Source organism: Ornithorhynchus anatinus, chromosome 1 (assembly GCF_004115215.2).
Source record: "Ornithorhynchus anatinus isolate Pmale09 chromosome 1, mOrnAna1.pri.v4, whole genome shotgun sequence".
Taxonomy (NCBI): domain Eukaryota; kingdom Metazoa; phylum Chordata; class Mammalia; order Monotremata; family Ornithorhynchidae; genus Ornithorhynchus; species Ornithorhynchus anatinus.
Window position 1 is genome coordinate 146,001,295 of NC_041728.1, and position 18,042 is coordinate 146,019,336.

Genomic DNA, 18,042 nt, shown 5'->3' on the forward strand with positions numbered 1-18,042 from the left:
TCCACCCTATGATGGAATAACTTTATCTGTTGACCACCCACTGCCCCTATGGCAGCTGGGCACTGGGGAAACAGTTGGGCAAAAAGTCAGTTGGGCAAACAGACAAGTCTACTAAAAGCTTCTTCTCTTCTACTTGGTTGTTCCCTTCCAGCCCTGTCAGAAGTCCCCAGTCCCCAAGAAATAGTGCTTTATTTGGATCAGGAATTGAGTATTTTTAACAGCCACAGAAATTCTATGGGTACCAAAAATAAATGTGTAAATTCTCTAACATGAATGTGAAGTTTCACGTGGTATATAAAATGTAGAATCCTGTCCTCGTGTTCGGGGGCAATCAGCCCATTCCGTTATCCATTGTGGGCACTGCCTTTCCTCATGCAATTAATCATAGTATTTATTGAGCACCTACTGTGGGCAGACCATTGTAGTAAGCCCTTGGGTTAGCACAGCAGAAGGAACGTGAATATTGCCTGTATTCAAAGAGCTCACAGTCTAGGGCCTAATTCCATTTGAAAATGGATTGGCAAATCCCAGTATTCAAAATCAGAGTTGGCTTCAGACATTTGGCCACTCTGAGGAGGGAAAATATTCGCCATCTCCTCCCATCGAATATGGCGGCAGTCACAACATTTTGTGGTAGGTAGGCCAAAGAGCATTTCCCCATTGTCGTGTCACCATGACTCCTTCTGCCATCTGTCCCAACAGGACCTAGTGGGTATAGTGCAGTTCTGGGAGTTGGAAGGACCTGGGTTCTAATCCCAGCTCTTCCACTTGGCTGCTGTGAGACTTTGGGCAAGTCACTTAACTTCTCTGTGCCTCAGTTACCTCATCTGTAAAATGGGATTTAGACTGTGAGCCTCATGTGGGACAGGGACTGTGTCCAACCAATTACCTTGTATCTGCCCCAGTGTTTAGTAGAGTTCCTGGCACTAAGCACTTAACAAATACCACAATGATTATTATTATTATTATTATTATTATTACCACACTGCCATTCTTACTACCTCCGCAGTGACTCCTTGGCTGAGCTCCCCAGGGAGCCGGGATCGTTCTCCAGACCGTAAGCTCTTCCTTTAGACTGTAAGATCCTTGTGGGCAGGGAATGTGCCTATCAACTCTTTTATATTGTACTCCCCAAAGTCTTAGTACAGTGCCCTGCACAGAGCAAGTACTCAATAAATCAGATTTATTATTATTATTTTTATTGATAATAATAATAATGATGTTAGTATTTGTTAAGTGCTTACTATGTGCCAAGCACTGTTCTAAGCCCTGAGGTAGATACAGGGTATTCAGATTGTCCCACGTGAGGCTCAGTCTTCATCCTCATTTTAATAATGTTGGTATTTGTTAAGCATTTACTATGTGCAGAGCACTGTTCTAAGCGCTGGAGTAGATCCAGGGTAAGCAGGTTGTCCCATGTGAGGCTCACAGTTAATCCCCATTTTACATATGAGGGAACTGAGGTACAGAGAAGTTAAGTGATTTGCCCACAGTCACACAGCTGACAAGTGGCAGAGCTGGGAGTCGAACCCATGACCTCTGACTCTGAAGCCCAGACTCTTTCCACTGAGCCATGAGGTAACTGAGGCACCGAGAGGTGAAGTGACTGACCCAAAGTCACGGTAATAATTGTGATATTTGTTAAGTCCTTAATTTGTGTCCAGCACTCTTCTAAGCACTGGAGTAGATGCAAGGTAATCAGGTTGGACGCAGTCCTTGTCCCACATGAGGCTCATGGTCTTAATCCAAGAACCTGTGCTCGGCACACAGTAAGCGCTCAATAAATACGAGTGAATGAATGAATCCTGACTTCCATCCCACTAATGGATCAGTTCCTTCCTGCCTGCTGCCACCATCTGAGCATAGAGGCAGACAGACAGATAGCCCTTGCTTCCACCATCTTGCGAAGAGCAGTCCCGCCACCATCTCTGAACGGGGGAGCGTCACTGGTGTCTTTAAGAGGGTAGTGCCACTCTCATATCTGTTTTGTTTTGTTGTCTGTCTCTCCTGTTTAGACTGTGAGCCCGTTGTTGGGCAGGGATTGTCTCTGTTGCTGAATTGTACATTCCAAGTGCTTAGTACAGTGCTCTGCACATAGTAAGTGCTCAGTAAATACAATTTAATGATTGAAAGAATGTGAGGGGCAGAGGCTTCCCTGCCATCTGACCCACTGAGGAGGTGGCTTACCGTGTTTTCCACCTGAAACTGCCCTGCATGAAGCCTAATCTTAAAATGATGACAATAATGATAATGATGATATTTGTTAAGCGCTTACTATGCACCAGATACTGTTCCAAACTCTAGGCTGGGATAGTCACAAGCTAATCAGTTTGGACACAGTATCTGTCCCATGTGGGGCTTACAGTCTTAATCCCCATTTTATATGCCAGGTAACTGAGGCCCAAAGAAGTGAAGTGACTTTCCCAAGGTCACATAGCACACGAGTGGCAGAGCGGGACTAGAATCCATGTCCTCTGACTCCCAGAGTTGTGGTCTGGGAGTGGTCAGGAGACCAGACCATCCAATTTGCTCAGAAATCCTTACCACTGATGATATATAGCCTTATCAGACATTCCCCTATTTGCCCAGCAGGGATAAGGTCCCTTGATTCTTAGAGCTGTGCTCCTCCCAGTGGGCCAAAACAGGATTTATGTTATAATATACTTTTTATGGTATTTGTTCAAGTGCTTACTATGCATCAGACACGCCACTTCTCTACTGCGTGACCTTGGGCAACTCACTTAACTTCTCTGGGCCTCGGTTACCTCATCTGTAAAATAAAGATTGAGCTTGTGAGTCCTGCGTGGGACAGGGACTCAATCCAGCCCAATATCCTTGTATCCTCTCCAGCGCTTAGTACAGTGCCTGACACGTAGTAAGCACTTAATAAATGCCACAATTATCATTATTATTACTACTAATCACTGGAGTAGATACAAGCTAATTAGTTTGGGTATGTCCATGCCCAACATGGGGCTTACTGTTTTTTATCCCTATTTTATAGATGAGGTAGCCGAGGCTCTGAGAAGTTAAGCAGCTTGCCCGGGGTCACGCAATAGACAAGCAGCAGAGCTGGGATTAGAACCCAGGTCCTTCTGGCTCTCAGACCCACGCTCTTTCCATTGGGCAACACTGCTTCTCTGTCTAGATAAAATACTTTAATGAAGCATTAGATCTCATGTTGTCAGTGAAAATCTATGGTTGGGTGTAGGATTTCTAAGTGTGTTCTGGTATTATCATCAGCTTTTATCAGACTTAGTGTCAGCCTGTAGCATTGTGATGATGCTGTGAAATGATTCCTGTCATTTTTGTGTCTTGAAGAGGGCCATACCTACACATTTTAGCCAATTTTCTATGCTTTAAAAGTCTTCCTCATCAATAATTGAGGGCACATCCAGAAAATCTTTGAAGTGTTCTTGAAATCCATCCATGTAAGAGCCTATCTTTTTGTGATGAGGGGGATACTGTATACCCTCTTCACACTTACTCTTCAGTATTTCCTTGGTAGTGTGAATCGGTCCAGAAGCCTTCAGTGTTGGAGAAGGGTCCTCAGTTTTGAGAGCAGTAGTATATCTTAGATCTCTTCAGCTCTGACATTTCATCATTCATTGTATGCATTTATTGGTTTAATCTACCAGTCTTGTTTCAGGTTTTTGAAGAACTCTAGCTTGCTGTAGTCATGCTGCCATTTTTGCTTTGATGCAAGTCACTCTTGCTACTTTTTAACCTGTGACTCTTGCCACCTGCCTAATAAGATCCTTTATTGTAATCTCCCTTCCACCATTCCTCTCTGTACTCCTTGAACGTGTTGTTTACACCTTTGTCTCAAGTTCCTCTCCTCCAATTCTCTCCTGAACCCCATCCAATCTAGCTTCCATCCTCTTCACTCCACCCAGACTGCCTATTCAAAGGTCACAGATGATCTGCTTCTTGCCAGATCTAATAGCCTCTACTCCATCCTAATCCTCCTGGACCTCCCAGCCGCTTTTGACACTGTTGACGACCCCTTCTCCCAGAAATATTATTCAGCCTCATTTTCACTGACACTGTCCTCTTGTGGTTCTTCTCCTGTCTCTCTGGCTGCTCATTCTCAGTCTCTTTTGCGGGCTTCTCCTCTGCCTCCATCCTCTAGCTGTGAGAGTCCCGCAAGTCTCAGTTCTGGGTCCTCCTGCTATGCTCGTTCTAAACACACTCCTGTGGAGAATGCATTTGCTCACATATCTTCAACTACCACCTCTAAGTAGATGATTCCCAAATCTACATCTTCAGCCCTGATCTCTCTTCCTCTCTGCAGTCTTGCATTTCCTCTTGCCTTCAAGACATCTCTACTTGGATGTCCTGCCATTACCGCAGACTTAAAATGTCTAAAACAGAACTCATCTTTCCAGTCAAACCCTGTCCACCCTCTGATTTTCCCATCACCATAGAGAGCACCTCTTCCCTTCCTGTCTCACAAGTCTGTAACTTGGGTATTATTTTTGACTCCTCTCTCTCATTCAACCCACATATTCAATTTATCACCAAATCCTGTCAGTTCAACCTTCACATCATCGATAAAACCCACCCTTTCCTCTCCATCCAAACTGCTACCATGGTAATCCAAACATTTATCCTCTCCCACTTCAAATACCATATCAGCCTCCTTGCTGGCTTCTCTGCCCACACCAGTCCAGACTTCACTCTGCTGTCTGGATCATTTGTCTACAAAATCGTTGGGTCCATTTTTCCCCAGTCCTCAAGAACCTCTATGGTTACCCATCCACTCTGCATCAAACAGAAATTCCTTACCATCAGCTTTAATTAATTCATTCATTCATTCAATAGTATTTATTGAGCGCTTACTATGTGCAGAGCACTGTACTAAGCGCTTGGGATGAACAAGTCGGCAACAGATAGAGACAGTCCCTGCCGTTTGACGGGGCTTACAGTCTAATCGGGGGAGACGGACAGACAAGAACAATGGCACTAAACAGCGTCAAGGGGAAGAACATCTCGTAAAAACAATGGCAACTAAATAGAATCAAGGCGATGTACAATTCATTAACAAAATAAATAGGGTAATGAAAATATATACAGTTGAGCGGACGGGTACAGTGCTGTGGGGATGGGAAGGGAGAGGTGGAGGAGCAGAGGGAAAAGGGGAAAATGAGGCTTTAGCTGCGGAGAGGTAAAGGGGGGATGGCAGAGGGAGTAGAGGGGGAAGAGGAGCTCAGTCTGGGAACGCCTCTTGGAGGAGGTGATTTTTAAGTAAGGTTTTGAAGAGGGAAAGAGAATCAGTTTGGCGGAGGTGAGGAGGGAGGGCGTTCCAGGACCGCGGGAGGACGTGACCCAGGGGTCGACGGCGGGATAGGCGAGACCGAGGGACGGCGAGGAGGTGGGCGGCAGAGGAGCGGAGTGTGCGGGGTGGGCGGTAGAAAGAGAGAAGGGAGGAGAGGTAGGAAGGGGCAAGGTGATGGAGAGCGTTGAAGCCTAGAGTGAGGAGTTTTTGTTTGGAGCGGAGGTCGATAGGCAACCACTGGAGTTGTTTAAGAAGGAGAGTGACATGCCCAGATCGTTTCTGCAGGAAGATGAGCCGAGCAGCGGAGTGAAGAATAGACCGGAGCGGGGCGAGAGAGGAGGAAGGGAGGTCAGAGAGAAGGCTGACACAGTAGTCTAGCCGGGATATAACGAGAGCCCGTAATAGTAAGGTAGCCGTTTGGGTGGAGAGGAAAGGGCGGATCTTGGCGATATTGTAGAGGTGAAACCGGCAGGTCTTGGTAACGGATAGGATGTGTGGGGTGAACGAGAGGGACGAGTCAAGGATGACACCGAGATTGCGGGCCTGCGGGACGGGAAGGATGGTCGTGCCATCCACAGTGATGGAGAAGTCTGGGAGCGGACCGGGCTTGGGAGGGAAGATGAGGAGCTCAGTCTTGCTCATGTTGAGTTTAAAGCACTCCATCACCTTGCCCCCTCCTACCTCACCTTGCTGCTCTCCTTTGACAAGCAGCATGGCTCAGTGGAAAGAGCCTGGGCTTGGGAGTCAGAGGTCATGGGTTCGAATCCCAGCTCTACCACTTGTCAGCTGTGTGACTGTGGGCAAGTCACTTAACTTCTCTGTGCCTCAGTTACCTCACCTGTAAAATGGGGATTAAGACTGTGAGCCTCACTTGGGACAACCTGATTACCCTGTATCTACCCCAGCGCTTAGAACAGTGCTCTGCACATAGTAAATGCTTAACAAATACTAACATTATTATTACTACAAGCCAGCCTACACACTTCAGTCCTCTAATGCCTGTACTTCAGTGTACTTCAATCTCGTCTATCTTGCTACTAAACTCTCACCCATATCCTCCTTCTGACCTGAAATGCCCTCCCTCCTCTTATCTGGCGGTAACGTTCCCCACCTTTCAAAGACTTGTTGAAGGCATATCTCCTCCAAGAGGCCTTCCCTGACTAAACCCTCATTTCCTCTTTTCCCACTCCCTCTGCATCTCCCTGATTTGCTCCCTTTATTTACCTCTCCCTCAGCCCCACAGCATTTAGGTACATATCCTTAATTTATTGATTTATATTGATGTCTGCCTCCCCCATTAGACTGTAAGATCATTGTGGACAGGAAACGTGTCTGCTATATTGTTGCGTGGTACTCTCCCAAGCTTTTAGTACAGTGTCCTCTACACAGTAAGTGGTCAATAAATACAATTGATTGATTGATTCACAGTCTCAGAGGTGGGTTTGTTGGGGATTCAGCCTAGCATTCCTCCGAAGTTGAAAGCTTCTCCAGAAAGAGGCATGTCCAGCTTCTGTCTCTGTCAACTGTTCTTCCTCAGATCGATCGTTGGTGTTTAGTGTGGACTTTCCGGGTGCGGCACAGTCTGCTGTAGTAAGACTGAGGTGAGCCCAGGCCCATCTGCTGCCATCCCTCCTGGATGCTGAGAGCTCAGGCACGTCCGCTGCCATCCCTCCCAGCCGCATAAAGGAATGCCATCTCAGCCACTGTCCTCCCCAGCTGCTTGATCACGGGCATCTCCGCTGCCATCTCTTTCAGCCCCCGTGAGCACAGCCAGCTCCGCTGCCATCCCTCCTGGATTCTGTGAGCACAAACAGCCCTGCCGCCATCCCTCCCAGCCATGGCAAACACAAGAAGCTCGGTCGTCATCCCTCCCAGTCACTCAAATCTACCAGCTCCACCGCCATCCCTCCCGGCCTCTGGAGAAGTGGCATGGGCTAGTAGAATCAATCAATCAATGGTATTTATTGAGCACTTACTACATTCAGAGTACTGTACTAAGCACTTGGGGGAGTACAATATAACAGAATTAACAGACATGTTCCGTGCCCATCACAGGTTTGCAGTCTAGAGGATAATCTGATAATCTTGCACCTGAGCCACTGGTGGAAACCGTAATTATTAGATGAAGTTACCAGCTCAGGTTATTTTCCCCCAAGCTAAATTTCATCTAGTTTGGCTCTGTTCTAGGCTCCTGGATGGAGACTCGGCTGAGGCCAATCTCAGGAAAATTAAGGACAAAAGACCCTGGGCCCGAAGGGTCACTTGCCAGACAGTGTTCACAAACAATGACTCCGCAGAGCTCCTCCTCACTGCCGATATCCAGAGAAGAGAGCCTGACCTGGATTACAGGGGGTTAGGTTTTCCTGGAAGCTGCAAGGCCCATGCAAATGGAGGAGGAGCACAATGAAAAGCAGAGAGGAAAAAGAAAAAGGTGGCCATGGAGTTCCAGATGGCTCTGTGGAATGCTTCTGCCGCTAAGGAGAGGAGAAAGCTGAGGGAGAAGGGGAAAGGGGCAGGGACTGATGGGGGAGGTTGGTTACACTTTGCAGCCCAAAAGAGTCTGGGAGTTAGAGGACCTAAGTTCTAACTCCGCACTGCCATTTCCCACCTGCCTTAGGCAGGTTGTTTAGTTTCTCTGGGCTTCAGTTTCTTTATCTGTAAGTGGGGACTCACTACCAGTTCTCCTGCTTAAAACTGTCAGTCCCATATGGGACAAGGAGTGTGTCCAACTAGATTACCTTGTATCTACCCTACTGCTTAGTACAGTCCTTGGAATATAGTAGCATTTAACAAATACAACACTTATTTTCACTTTTACTCAGTACAGTGTGCTACACACCCTAAGTGCTCAAAATCTGGTACTGATTGATTGATTTGAAGAAATTTTGGCAAAAATAATGTTTAATCCAAATCTTTGCTGATAAATGTTGCTGATAAAGAAGGAACATAGCATGGTGGATAGAGCATGGACCTGTAAGACACAAGGTCATGGGTTCTGATCCCACTCCACCACTTTTCTGCTGTGTAAACTTGGGCAAGTAACATCACTTCTCTTTGCCTCCGTTACCTCATCAGTAAAATGGGAAATAAGACTTGTGAGCCCCATGTGGAACAGAGACTGTATCCAACCTGATTTACTTGTATCCACCCCAACATTTTGTACAGTGCTTGACCCAAAGTGCTTACAAATACCACAATTATTATTGAATATAGTAAGATAATGTGATTTACTGAATTCAGTTGCTCATTTGAAAAATATTTGAAAAGGTTCAAACTCATGATAATGTAACCAATCTATGGTATTTATTGAATGCTTACCCCATGCAGAGTCCTCACATATAATCAACTCTGTCTCTGAAGTAAAAAATTCTAGGAAAAGATGGTTAAAAACTATGAGTATTTAGCACTTTGAAAATTTTCACCTATTTTGTTCCATAAAGGTGCTTCTGGAAAACTAATTACTCACTAAGTACTATGAGGGCTTAGTGTGATACCCAGTGCTTAGCAGATGATGTGAGAGTATAAATCATCAAATGAAATAGATATCAGTATTTCTCTAGCAGCTGAATGACCCAGCAGTTAGGGTGGGTCACCAACAGGTGAAGCAGAGAGGGAGAGATAACATCCCGGTCGCTTTACCTCAAAAGCTAATAGTGCAGTTTAGGGTCTCCTCTAGACTGTAAGCACTTTGTTGGCCTGGAAAGGGTCTACCAAATCCTTTATATTCAACACCCCTCCTCCCCCAACCCCAAGCACTTGATACAGTGCTCTGCACACAGTAAACACTCAATAAACACAATAGATTGATTGAGTGCTGGATGGTTGTGGCAGGAAAATGTTGCATAGACCTGGTGGCAAGGAGTCTCCCGGTGCTAAAATCTGCCCTTTCCTCTCCATTCAAATTGCTACCACATTAATACAATCACTCGTTCTATCCTGCCTTGATTACTTTATCAGCCTCCTTATTGATATAATAATAATGATGGTATTTGTTAAGTGCTTACTATGTGCAAAGCACTGTTCTAAGCGCTGGGAGGGATACAAGGTGATCAGGATGTCCCACATGGGGCTTACAGTCTTAATCCCCATTTTTACAGATGAGGTAACTGAGGCACAGAGAAGTTAAGTGAATTGCCCAAAGTCACACAGCTGACAAGCGGCAGAGTCAGGATTAGAACCCATGACCTCTGTCTCCCAGGCCCGTGCTCTTTCCATTGAGCCACGGTGCTTCTCTTATCTCTGCCTTCTGTCTCTCCCCACTCCAGACCACATTTCTCCCCACTCCAGACTACATTTCACTCACAAGATCATTTTTCTACTAAAACATTCAGTCCACTCAAAAGCCTCCAGTGATTGCTCATCCAGTTCTTGTATCAAATAGAAACTCCTTATCAGTGACTTCAAAGCACTCATTCACCTTGAGCCCTCCTACTTTACCTCTGCTTTCCAACTACAACTCAGCCCACACACTGTTTTTCTCTAATGCCAATCTATTCACTGTACCTCGATTTGTCTATCTTGCCTCTAACCTCTTGCCCACCACCTCCTTCTGGCCTGAAATGACCTCCCTCTTCATATCTAATAATGATGGTATTTGTTAAGCGCTTACTGTGCACCAAGTCCTGTTCTAAGCTCTGGAGTAGATACAGGGTAATCACGTTCCCCCCTATGGGCTCACACTTTTAATCCCTATTTTACAGACGAGGTAACTGAAGCACAGAGGAAGTTAAATGACTTGCCCAAGGTCACACAGCAGACAGGTGGCGGAGGTGGGATTAGAATCCATGTCCTCTGACTCCGAAGCCCATGCTCTTTCCACTAAGCCACTCTGCTTCTCTATCTGACAATCACTCTCCTCACCTTCAAAACCTTATTATAAGCACATCATCTCCAAGAGGCTTTCCCTGACTAAGCCCTCATTTTCTCTTCTCCCACTCCCTCCTGCATCACCCTTGCCCTTGGATGTGCATCCAAACTGCTACCTTGTTAGTAAAAATCAATCATCCTGTCCCGACTGGATTACTGCATCAGCCTCCTTTCTGACCTTCCAACCTCCTGCCTCTCCCCACTTCAGTCCATACTTCACTCTGCTGCCCAGGCTATCTTTCTATAGAAACATTCAGGCTATGTCACTCTCCTCAAAAATTTCCAGTCGTTGCCTATCAACCTCCATATCAAACAAAAACTCCTCACTATTGGCTTTAAAGTTCTTCATCACTCTCCGTTCCTCTGGTGCTAACCTTCTCACTGCCTCGTTCTTGCCTGTTCCACCTTCGACACCTGGCCCAAGTCCTACCTCTGGCCTGGAACACTCTCCCTCCTCAAATCCACCAATCACTCTTCCCCTCTTCAAAGCCCTATTGAAGCTGTACCTCCTCCTAGGGGCCTTCCCAGATAAGCCCCCCTTTCCTCAGCTCCCCCTCCCTTCCGCATCACTTCGACTCACTCCCTCTGCTCTTCCCTCCTCTCCCCACCCCACAGCACTTATGTACATATATATATCTATAATTCTAATTATATTGATGCCTGTTTACTTTTTTTGATGTCTCTCTCCCCTCCCTAGACTGTAAGCCCGATGTGGACAGGGACTGTCTATTGCCAAATTGTACTTTCCAAGCACTTACTACAGTGCTTTGCACACAGTGTGACTGCATGCTGCAGAGAAGCAGCATATCTTAGAGAAGCAGCATGGCTTAGTGGAAGGAGCCTAGCTTTGGGAAACGGTGGCTATAATCTTGGCTCCACTGCTTGTCAGCTGTGTGACCTTGGGTAAGTCACTTAACTTCTGTGCCTCGATTACCTCATCTGAAAAATGGGGATAAAGACTGTGAGCCCCACTAAGGGCTTACCTTGTACCTACCCCAGGGCTTAGAACAGTGATTAGAACATAGTAAGCACTTAACAAATACCAACATTATTATTATTATTATTATTATTATTATGAATGAATTTTATTTTGCCGATCTCCTGCTACAGCTCAGCCCACACCCATTGCTCCTCTAATGCTAACTTACTCGCTGTACCCGGATCTCATCTATCTCCCCGTAGCCTGGAACTCCCTCCCCCTCCACATATACCAGACCACCACTCCCCCCATTTTCAAAGCCTCATTAAGGTTACATCTCCTCCAAGACACCTTCCCCAGTTAAGCCCTCTTTTCCTGGCTCCCTCTCCCTTCTGCATTTTCTATGCACTTGTACCTGTAATCTGTGGGTATTTGGTATTTGTCCTAACCCAAACCCCGCAGCACTTATGTACATTTCTGTAAATCATTTATTTACATCAATATCTGTCTCCCCCTCTAGACTGTAAGCTCAATTTGGTCCAGGAGAGTGTCTACCAACTCTCTGGATTTGTACTCTCCGAAGGGCTTAATGCAGTGATCTACACCGAGTAAGGACTCAATCAATGCCATTGATTGATAAATTGATTGATTGGCCCCCCTCAAAGACCTCCAGATCAGCTCTCTCCCTCAACTCTGGTATTAATTGATTAGGAACTCTTGATTCATGTGCCAGAGATCGTGGTTAGCAACAAACCTCAGTTCAGACTCAATCTTGGGCCCACCTAGGGTTCACATTATAAAGTGAGGGAAGAATGAGAATTTTACAGATCAGGAAAATGAGGCACAGAAGTTAAGTGACTTGCCCAAGGTCACTTAGAAGTCAAGTGATGATCCAGGGTTTGAACCTGTGTCTCCCGACTCCCTGGTTAATAGAGTGTGCTTGTGTGTGTGTGTGTGTGTGTGTGCGCACGCAATAATAATAATTATGGTACTAGTTAATTGCTTACTATGTACCAAGCACTTTTCTAAGTACTGGCATAGATACCATTTTTTATAAATGAGGTAACAGAGGCACAGAGAAGTTAAGTGACTTGCCCAAGGTCACACAGCAGACACGTGGCACATTAGAACCCAGGTCCTTCTGACTCCCAGGCGCATGCTCTATTCACTAAGCCATGCTGCTTCTCTGTATGTGTGTGTGTGTGTATATGCAAGTGTGCGTACGTGAGTGGGCATGCAGGATCAGAATAGTTCCATGTGTAGGCACAAAACCTATTGTTTCTGCTCAGGTAAAAAAAAATGTTTGTTCTTTTACAACACCACTGTGTTACTCCTCCCTGGTGGGATCACTACTGAGGTGCTCAGATCATATATTAATAATAATAATGGTATTTGTTAAGCTCTTAACAATGTGGCAGGCACTGTACTAAGCGAATCTCACCACTCTTTGGTCTTTAACCTATCCTTGTAGTTACCTCTGTGCCCAGATAGTCTGTAGTACGTAAGCTACAATTGACAAATATACATGTGCTATCCTCTATAATTAATATGAATGCCTGGGTTTTCTTCTGAAACCTTTTCACTGCTTCTTTTGTCAATTTACTCCTCTAGGCTGGGGCCTTTGTAACCTCTAAGAACGTGGCTTAGTGGAAAGAGCAAGGGCTTGGAAGTCAGAGGTCATGGGTTCTAATTCCAGCTTCGCTGCTTGTCAGCTGTGACCTTGGGCAAGTCACTTAACTTCTCTGTGCCTCAGTTACCTTATCTGTAAAATGGGGATTAAGACTTGGAGCCCCACATGGGACAACCTGATTACCTTGTGTCTACCCCAGCGCTTAGAACAGTGCTTGGTACATAGTAAGGGCTTAACTTACTTGAATGTCCCAGTATTGTGTGTGTGTGTGTGTGTGTTAAGGTAGCTAGGATGGGGGAATAAGGATGGGGGCTCGTTTTATTTAGTGATATGGGTAGTATTTAAATATGCAGATCTGAGGAAAATTTAGGGATTTAATAATTATAGCATTTATTAAGCTCTTATTATGAGCTAAGAACCCTCTCAGGGTCACATCTGGAGAGCTTCCAGTACTCTACCAGTGTCGACTATGGGAAGGAGAGTCAAGCAGAGGCCTACCCATTCCATTCCTAGCTTGGCCAGTGGCTAACAAGTGGAAGGCAATCTGCTACAAGTCAAGACTCCTTTGTGCTGGGCAGCAGCAGCATGGAGAGAGTCGAGGGTGGAGACTCAAGTTTACTGCGTGGAAGGAGGTGATGGTAAACCACTTCTGTATATTTACCAAGAAAACTCTATGGGTACACTACCATAAAGATTGCAGATGGAGGTAGGGCATTTTGGGAGAGATGTGTCCAAGGTGTCGCTATGTGTCGGAGCGTAAGACAACAATAGGCTAAAAACTGGAGTAGACATAGTCCCTGCTCTCAAAAGGGGCTCACCACTTATCTTATTCCCATTTTATAGATGAGAAAACACAGACCTAGAAAGGTTAAGTGATTTGTTCAAGGTCAAATAATAGGCCAGTAGCTGAACTGGGACTTGAACCCATGTCTCCTGGTGATTTTACGATTATTATTTTTATATACGTTTAGTGTTTACTATATGCCAAGCACTCTACTAAGTGCTGAGATCGATAAAGTATAATCAGGTCCCACATGGGGTTCATAGTCTAAGTAGGAAGAAGAGGTATTGAATCCTCACTCTGCAGAGGATAGACGTGAGGCATAGAGAAGTTAAGTTACTTGCCCAAGATCACATAGCAGTAAGTGGTAGAGCCAGGATCAGGCTCCAGGTCCTCTGGCTCCCAGGCTCTTGCTTTTTCCATTAGGCCACGCTACTTGCCAAGGAATAGCATAGCTCAGTGTATTAAAATACTTCAATAATTGGTGCCTAAAAATGCTATTTGACCTGCATTATTTGTATAGCTCATATCCCCAGAACCCAGTCAGCTGGATTTTCAAGATTCTCGAAACTAGAGTGTTCTTTCTTCACACAATATTCATGTTTGTAGAAACAGCTATGACCTATTGAAAAAAACAAGTGGAGTACAAATTGAAATTTTAACTAGTTCACAGTATCCCTATAAGAACTTATTTGTTCATTTTAAAAAGTGTATGTACATGTGCGTGATTGTAATTGCTCATTGTTATAAAACAATGGAGCCGTTTTTGAGAGTAAATGTGCGTAACTTGTGTAAATAGATACCATCTTGCTTAATTTCTTTTTTATTTCTCTCTAATGAATAAATGTATTTCATGTTTCTGTAATAAATGCTTCTTTAACAGCAGACTACCTCCCCCCCTTCCCCACCCCCACTGTATACTATGTGTTGTATAGGGGCAGGCAGCTGAGTTAATTTTTAAAAAATGGGACTGCCATTTCAATTAGGAACTTATGTTTTCCAGTACATGAAATAGCTTATTCCTCACAGAATGCACACCACAAAAAGATTGGGCAATCCTCTGTAGTTATTTTCTCTAACCTTTTAGTTCTGAGAAGCAAGAGATCAAATCCACTTCAATTAAGTGTTCTAGAGGACTGGGGCCCGGCGAGGATTTGAACAGTGTCCAGAGTGACTATTTAATTGGGTGGCACATTTTTGCGAGTTTCAAGTTGGTGGTCAGTTTAAGTGGCTTTCAGAGTGTCTCCATGACAGGGAAAAGAGGAGTGTTTTGGGCTCTAAAACAGGTTTTTAGACCTAAGGTCTGTGCAACCAATGCAGAGTATTAATTTTCAAATGTGAAAAGTATTGCCTAAGCCTGTCATAAATGGACAATTTAGTGGAACAATCAGCTCCTTTCAAAACCATTTGCGAGGGAGAAAATATGTTGAGGCATGACCCAAGAATACATTGCAAAATGCTCCATAAACTATTTTCTAAGAAAATCCAAAGTGGACAGTAATGATTTTGGAAAAAAAAATAATTACACCCTACTTTACACTCCCACTTCTGGATCAATGATGAAAAGGTTCCCTGAAAGATCCCACTGTTGACTTTAGATTAGAGGAATCTTCAAGTTGACAAATGTCACACGGATCTTCCATTTGGTTGAAATGCATACAAATGGGGGATGAATATAGTCAGGCCACATCAAGTTGAGTGAATGGGATGAAAAGTGGTAGGTGAGCAACAGGAAGAGGGAATTACCTGTAGATGTGCTAGAGAAGAAATAATAAGACGAATTAAGCAAAAATAATGAAGTGACAACAACAAAGCAATCAAAAGAGGACCAGCCTGAGAGTTAGAGATCATAGGTTCTAATCCTTCTCCTGGCCATGGGCTTGCTGTGTGACCTTGGGTAAGTCACTTCCATTTCTCTGTGCCTCATAATGGAGATTTAATCCCTGTTCTCTCTCCTATTACACTGTGAGCCCTGTGAGGGACAGGGACTGTGTCTGGTCTGATTATCCTGTATCTCCTCCAATGTTTAGACCACTGCTCGATCCTTAGTAAGCGCTTGACAAACAACACAATTATTAACTGTTATTATCTACAAAAGCTTATGTAGAATATGAGTGAAAGAACAACTTTCAGGCTCCTCACTTCATTAGCAGGGCCATCTCAAACCAAACAGCAACAATCTTCCTTGCAGTGATGGGCTAGGTAGGGTACTATTATTATTATTATTATTTCTGTCAAGTGCTTACTATGTGCTGAGAACTCTTCTAAGCAGGGCTCACAGTCAATGTAGGAGGGAGGAGGATTTAATCCTCATTTTGCATATGAGGTAACTCAGGCACCGAGAAGTGAAGTGACTTGTCCAGGTCACACAGCAAATGCGTGGAAGACCTAGGATTAGAACTCAGCTCCTCTGACTCCCTGATCCAGGCTCTTTCCACTAGGCCATATTGCTTTTTAGAAGCAATTAGAAGCAGCGTGGCTCAGTGGAGAAAGCACAGGCTTGGGCGCCAGAGGTCATGGGTTTGAATCCCGGCTCTGCTACTTGTCAGCTGTGTGACTGTGGGCAAGTCACTTCGCTCCTCTGGACCTCAGTTTCCTCATCTGTAAAATAGAGATTAAGACTGTGAGCCTCACGTGGGACAACCTGATAACCTTGTATCTTCCCCAGCACTTGGAACAGTGCTCTGCACATAGTAAGCGTTTAACAAGTACCAACATTATTATTACTGAAAGAAAATAATTTCAAACCCCTTAGGAACCTGATAATGCTTGCTAATAAAAATGCTCAGATCAGCTCTCATGATGTCTTTTTTTAAAAAAAAATCAATCTGTGGTCACATAGCTCAATGGTCAATAGAGAATGGAAGATAATACTGATGGTATTTATTAAGCACTTACTATAATCCTTGCACTGTTCTAAATACTGGTGTAGATAAAAGATAACCAGATCATCCCCCCGCCCCACAAGGAACTCATAACCTAAAACGGAGTGAGAACAGGTATCTAATCCCCATTTTACAGATGAAGAGACTGAGGCATAGGGAGGTTAAGAGATTTACCCATGGCCACATGAGAGGCAAGTAAATGAAAAGCACCAGTTAATTTTACAGTTCCTGTGCCAGGCACTTTACTAAATGCAGGGGTAGATAAAAGATCATCAGTTTGGACACTGATCATCAATCAATCAAGAAAGAGGGAAAAAAATCAATCAATCATATTCAAAGAGCACTTAATATGTGTGAAACATTGTACTAAGAGCTTGGGAGAGTACAATATAATGAAGTTGATAGACACGTTCCCTACTGATCAGGAGTTTACAGTACTCTAGAGGGGAATATGCTAGCAGGTACAAACTAATGTGATCTCACACAGCTCTTGTCCCGCTTGGGGATTGTAGTCTAAACGAGGGAGAATAGGCATTTTATTCTCATTTTACAGCTGAGGAAATTCAGTCCCAAAGAGATAAGTGACTTGGCCAAGATCACACAGCCGGCCAGGTATATAAGCCAGTTCCACACTCTTTCCACTTGACCAAGCTGCCTCTTAGTCTACGGCTCTTTCTACAGTAAGCATTTAATAAATACTTTATACTGACTAGAATTCCCACAGTGTCCTATATCCACTAGGCAATGAAAAACATTGTGTTCCTACTTTAACAAACGTCTTCTAATTGCTCAAAAATCCCCCAAAAATTTTAACTGAATTGGAATAATAGGATTTTTGAGTGCTTTAAGATATGGAAAGAATGCTAACATACTTCAGTTTTATTGTTGCAACAACAATAATAATAATGATAAATAACTCTGGTATTTGTTCAGTATTGACTATGGATTAAACACTGTGCTAAGCATAATCAAGTTAAACATAGTCCCTGTCCCAAATGAGGTTCACAGTCTAAGTGGGGAATCCCCATTTTACAGATGAGGAAACTGAAGTACAGAGAAGCCACTTCCCCAAGATCACACAGCAGGAGAGTATCAGAGCTGAGATTAGAAACCAGGTCCTCTGTCTTCCAGGACTGTGCTCTTTCCACTAGAGAGAGAGAGAGAGAGAGAGAGAGAGATCTTTAAGGTCATAGCTAAATGGGGGTAAATTGCATAGAAAATAAACTAGTGGAGTAATGCTACCAATATCCCTGCTCTTCTCCCACCCCTTTCCCTATCCATCATTTTCCTTCCCCATTTTTCTTTGTCTTATTTTCTTCCATCTTTTTCTTCCTTGCCTCCTCCTTCTCTTCTTACTCTCCCTCCCTCCCCCATTTTCCCTCCTCTATCCATCTACCCCATAAGGGAACATGCCTATCAACTCTGTTATATTGTACTCTCCCAATTTATTGATCACCTTGAGTATTAAAATTTGGGAGATTAATAGAGCTAGAAGACTCTATCTCTGACCTCAAAGGGCTTACATTATAGCACAAGAATTTGCAGTTTACAAATTGTAAATTGTAAAACTGTAAAAGGCTTACAGTTCCTTTCTTCATGCTTCTTTTCCTCCCCCCACCACCCCCTTATAATCATCACCTGCTGTAGCTCCCATACTACTGAAAGAAAATGAGAACTGATATT

General features: G+C 44.2%; 1 long non-coding RNA gene and 1 other non-coding gene across 2 annotated transcripts in view; both read left to right on the top strand.

Moving 5' to 3' along the window:
* LOC120638585 overlaps positions 1 to 18,042 on the top strand; it is a 314,790-nt gene that overhangs the window by 38,885 nt on the left and 257,863 nt on the right. The window lies entirely within an intron of this gene.
* LOC114815925 lies at positions 13,111 to 13,248 on the top strand. The gene has a single exon (XR_003763722.1). It is a non-coding gene; the product is annotated as a small nucleolar RNA SNORA7 (small nucleolar RNA).